Raw genomic sequence first — 5,700 nt, 5'->3', positions numbered from 1 at the left:
AAGATAGGATATTGCCTCACAAAATTGTGAGGGCTGGGTGAATCAACAAGCTGGAGAGCAGAGAAAACTGAAACATTTATTCCGCTTCCAGTCTAAAGGCTTGAGAAAGAGGAGAGCATATAGTGTAGTTCTAGTTCAAAGGCAGGCTGGTATGAGACTCAGGAAGACCTATGTTTCAGCTTGAGTCCAGAGGCAGGATAAAAGCCAATGGCCCAATTGAAAGGCCTTTAGGCAGGAAGATTTTTCTCTTGTAGAAGGGTGAGTTAACTTTCTGTTTTATTCATGCCTTCAACAGATTGGAGAGGCCAACTCACATTACAGAGGCCAATCTACTTTACTCACTCTATTGATTTTTGTGTAAATAACACCCCAAAATACCTTTACAGAGACACTAAGAGTAATACTTGACTAAATATCTGGATTCTTCATGGCCCAGTCAAGTTGATGCATAAAGTTAACTATCTTATTTATAATATAAACATTATATCTGGAAATAACTGGGTGACATGGATCCTTTGGTGAAGGCTGGTGAAAACCTAGTGGCTGGATCTTCTCTGCGTGTGATTCAAGTATCTGCTGAATTTTCTGTGTACATTATACTTCTGGCCATGGACAGAGAGGGCACTTTATGGTCTTGGTGATGATGATGATGAAGTGCAAGTCGCTTAAATACTTGACAGTGATATTTATAGAGCAAGACATTTCTTTTAACGTTACTTTACAGGCAAGAGGGAAAAATCGGCAAACATATTTTGGATAATATACAAGTTTGTCAGGGTCTAAAGTTACTCCATGCTCAGAATGCGGGCGCACTTTATATTAACATGGAACATTTACACTTTATTTACAAGCAGGGCTTGGGGAAGTTTCAGACTATCTGGAAAACAGACTTTGTATGAAATGTTTGTATTCTAATGATGAGTATATCACAATTTCCCCAGGCCACAGTTTAGTAGCTAAGGCTGATAGAGGCAGCCTTTGGTTTCAGTGCAAGTCTTTAAACTTTAAATCTACTGTCACAGGAATATGGGGCAGTAAAGTTAAGGGTGAACGTCTTCTCACATTCTTACCAATTTGCTTAAAGCTCATCCATTTCTTGCTTCCTGTGCTATGACAAGAGAACAAAGCCAGGACCTGAGAGGGGAACTCTGTGTGAAGAGAAATGCCAAACGGTTTTGCTTTAAGGTAAATTACTCACTTAGAGCACAGAACACCTGAGAACGTTGTCTTGGGCTACGCTGGTTGGAAAGTTAAAAGCCAGGTAGTGTGGTACTTTGGCAATTAATCCTTTTCCTTCTTTTCCTGACCCAAATCTTAGAATCATATTTTAGATTGGGAGATTGGCTAATTTCTCTTCCATTCCCTTTCAGAATTCAGGGGTTCATTAGAGCTGGTTGGACCAAATATCTCATCACGGTAGAGCACGTTTTAAAATGCTGTGAGTGTACATCTGCAGGAATATTTTGAATGATCCTTTGCATAGCTTAGGTCCTTGCTTAGTCATACTTCTGTAGGAATGGTTTAATTTTTTTTTTCCTCCCAGAATAGAAGTTTTAAAATGCAGATAATTCACTCATTTCATTTACTTATTTATTTAACAGATATTTGTTGGTGCCTAGGCAAGTGGCAGGCATTGATTATAAAAGATGATTAACAACAAGGAAGGACCCTCTCCTTATGGAGCTTGCAGTTTCATGAACTTATTAGTAATTGTCATAGTAGTTTATTAATTATTTCTTTTACTTTTATAATTTATCAGCATAAAGAGAAAAAGAGCGAAAGAGACACAATTAAAAATGTCCTCTTTGCTATCCTAGTTTGATTACTTTTATTAAACACTTTGTGCTTCAGGGTCAGCCCTGTAGCACAGTGGTTAAGTGTTGTGCCGGGGAATCTGGATCCTATGTGATGAAATCGGGTTCCAATTCTAGACCCTGTAGTAACATACCAGGCACATGCGCATGTCCAGAATCCCAACAAAATGGAGGGTGGAGGAACAAGGACTGTGGCATGAACAGGCCCTGTAACAGGGTGCTTTTTCTCTCTCTGATATGTGCATGTGAAGGTGTGTACAAACTATCCAGGAGTAGAGGAAAAATATTTCTTTTAATTTCTTACACATTATAATCTTATACCTATCTTCTTGCCTTGTTAATTTTGGTAGACATTTGCTTTTCATGTGTACATGATCTTTGTGAACTCGTCACAAGCACTTTGTTGCTATCAAAATGATCATTTTGAAAGTATGAGGAGAGACATTAAGGAGAAAAATAGCGAGGCATGACACTTATGGGCGCGGAAATGGATTATTATCTGTTGATGATAAGTGTATCTTCAACTGGACTGGCATGAAGTGTATTCATGTTGTGTAAATTCACTTTATAAGCTAAGTGATGTATACTGATTGAATATATAAAATAAAATAAAAAAATCCTAAAGTATCATTTTTATAAATACTGGTAGTTTACTGTGTAATTTAAAAATATTTTTAAAAACATTTATTCAAGATCATTTAATGGCATATAATTCAACAATAAAGAACATTGGAGATAGTTTCTTTTTCTTTTCTTGCACTGTGTTTTTCAGAGACTAAAGAGTTAGAATTTTATAAACTGGAGTGTGGTGAGATGCTTTTCTTTGGCATTGAGCAAAATGAGAAACGAGCTGACATATTTCCATGTCACTCGAATTTAATCCCATCTGACTAGAAGAGCCAGTATGAAGCATAAAAATAAACCAAACATATTTTGTTACTAGATGCATAGTTAAAACCTGCCTTCCTCTTTTTTTTTTTGGTTTTAATTAAACATAGAAATAGCATAGAGGGAAATATGTGTATGTATACACTTTCATAGAATTAATATACATAGAAACCACTGACTGGGGTTTAAAAAATATTTTTCCAAATTAAAATATACTTAAGTTGTTACAGATTTTTAGTGTTCAACATTAAAATGACTATAACCTCTTGTAGGAAGAAGAATTATTTTTGCCCAATCTTGTGATAGATCTATTGCTGGTTAATATTCTTCTTCTTGCCAACCATAGACTCCTTTTTTATTGTAAAATAAGTATGAACTTCATGGAGGAAAAGTCTATGCCATTTTCCCTCTCTTGAATTGCTTTTCCAAAGGGATATGGACAAAGTGGGCTGGGTATTCCTGCAGGGATTCCTCGTGTGGTTCTCATGGGCATGTCTCTAATGAAAGACAAGCAGCATCTAATGAAGAGCAGGGTGCAGGGCGGCAGCGAGTGGAGTGCTGCCTGCTCCCTCTGGATTTCAGTGATCCCAGGCCTGCTAGATTCCCAATTACCAGCAGCTGCTCACTTGCTCACTTTCTTGTCTGCCACAGCTGTGAGCAGCTGTTCTCTTTCTTTTACCCCATATCCAGATGCAAACAGCTGTTCCCTCTTTCTTTACAATTGTCATCAGTGGCTCATTTCTGCCCCAAACACATGGACACCTGCAGCAATACAAATTTTGTTTTTAAATTGTGAGGAAATGCTGGACAGCTTTAGGAAGGCTGAATGGCATAAAGGAGAGAGGGCATGAGAGATGATTCCATGCAGAAGGAGCCCTGTGCTGGCACCTGGAGGGTGGCCGGGATACTTGTAGTTGTTTTTCAGGAACGACATAAGCCTATGACAACAGATACCTATATTTCCTATTATGACATCCACCTTGGAAATACGGAATCATCTCTGTCAAATAAACCTCAGGAAACCGTGGACTTAGGAAGAAATGGTGGTGCCTTAAGGACTTGGTGTTCATTCATTTAAGAAATATTGATGGATACTTATTGTATGCCAGGCACTGTTCTAGACACATAATGGGCACTGAGTAAATGAGTATACATTTATGGATGTAGTCTTACATATGTATATACATACTTATTCACTTGTCAGTGAAATAAAAAGGAAACATTTTTAAATACTTTTTTTTTTCTGTTTAATTCAGCATCTCCCTCTTCTTCCATTATTGGCATTGGAAACTTCTGGATTATGTCCTTGACCAGGTAATCTTTCTGTTTCTCTTGTCTCTCTCTTGCAAAAAGTAAGAATAGAGAGAGGAAGGAAACTTAATTGTGTGCTATATCTCTAGAATTGTTCATAATTTCCCTTTTTTTCAATTTTATTTACTTATTTCATACTCTTTCTTTATTTTTTTGGAGAGGTTTTTTGCTATAGGGCATGTGTGCTCGCCAGAAAGACAGAGAGACAGAAAGCTAGAAATCACCCTGCAGGGAGGCTGGGCATGCCGCAATCCCTTCTTCTCTATTTTCCTCTCAGGATCTTGGGCATGCATGCACACGCACCTGGCATGAGTTTAAGCCACCAGGTCCAGGACTTGAACTGTGGTTGACTACATGGGAGTCCAGCTACATAGCCATTATGCCAACTGCTGGTCCCACTTATTTCATCCTTAAACAAGAGAAATGAGGTAGAGGAAGAGACAGACACAGGACCTCTGACAGGGTCTTGACACTGCAATCCACCCTCAGCTTCAGTCAGGCCCAGGTCACAAGCACGCATGTGTTTGGAATACTCAGGGAGGTCTGAGGATGGGAACCTTGGGAACCTCCCCATGAGGGTCATGTGCACAGAGCTCTGCATTTTATCTCTGGGCCACCTTCTAACCTGGCCTGCTTGGTTTGTACATGGTTATCTGTCTCCTTTCATTTTCACAAGTTTAGGAAATTGGCATTACTAGTTCCATCTAGCTGACGAAGAAACGAAAGTTGCAAGTGTGAAGCTGCTCACCTAAGGTCACATGGACAAGGAATGGTGGAGCCAGGACTGGACATAGACTCTCCCACTCCAAAGCTCAATCTGTTTTCTGCTCTGGTTGCCTTCCGTACATGTTTTTCTTCCTGCAATTCAGGCAGCAGAGAATACCACTGGTGATAACTGGGTTTAATATTGTGATTGTGAAAGCAGATGTATAATCGGTCCAAAGGACCAATTCATTTTCAATTGAAAATTCATTTAAACTTCATCATTTTATGCTGCAGAGCACAATCATAAAAAATGAAAGACGAGAAGAAACACTGAGGACTCATAGCTGAAATTGTTATCACAAATAAAATCTCTATACCCCTGGGTCTTCTATGTAACAGAGGGTTTGAAAAAGTATTTGACCAGAGATAGGAGGACTTGATATCCCCATTTCATACCCCACCTCCCTCCATTAATATCCAACTATGTTAGTGGTTATCCTTCGGGATATTGAATCAGAAAGAACTGGCTGAGGCTCTAAGGAAACTTCCTATGGTTTGGGGAGCCATTAGAAAAAAAGCTCCTTATTCTTGTAAAAATCTCCCTAACTTTCAGGGCTGAGTTTCTGTGGCGGGCCTAGAGTCAGCCTTAGTTAGGATCCTGCCAAATTGAGCATCAACAGCTCATTTGGCTTGGAAGAAAAAGAAATGAGAAACAACTGACGTTTGTATACTTGAAATTATGAGCTGTTTCTCTAACAAAGAGACCAAACACTTTCGGCTTGTTTTACAGTAAACATACACATCGAACAATCTGGCTGGCTAGCAGCTGGCTGTGCATATGTAGGGCATATGTGAACACATATGGGTGCATAAAACTCACATATGTTCACTTAAAAGGACACTGTCAAGTCATTTTATGGCTTTTTTTTTTGTTCTCTGGGCTCCATTGTTTATAAAATCTTCTTAGAAGCTTAAAAATACA

At 38.8% G+C, this 5,700-nt stretch overlaps 1 long non-coding RNA gene across 2 annotated transcripts in view; it reads left to right on the top strand.

Annotated features, from left to right (window-relative positions):
• The first annotated feature begins 2,040 nt into the window (after nucleotides 1-2,040).
• LOC114007420 (uncharacterized) overlaps nucleotides 2,041-5,700 on the top strand; it is a 39,810-nt gene continuing 36,150 nt past the window's right edge. For both annotated transcript variants that reach the window (XR_003549048.1, XR_003549049.1), the window contains exons 1-2: nucleotides 2,041-2,065; nucleotides 3,959-4,016. This is a non-coding gene — a long non-coding RNA (uncharacterized LOC114007420). The remainder of the gene's footprint in view (nucleotides 2,066-3,958; nucleotides 4,017-5,700) is intronic.

Source organism: Tupaia chinensis, unplaced genomic scaffold, assembly GCF_000334495.1.
Source record: "Tupaia chinensis unplaced genomic scaffold, TupChi_1.0 Scaffold000168_1, whole genome shotgun sequence".
In the NCBI taxonomy this organism is placed as follows: domain Eukaryota; kingdom Metazoa; phylum Chordata; class Mammalia; order Scandentia; family Tupaiidae; genus Tupaia; species Tupaia belangeri.
The sequence above is the reverse complement of the archived record's forward strand: the minus strand, read 5'-3'. Positions and strand labels throughout refer to the sequence as shown.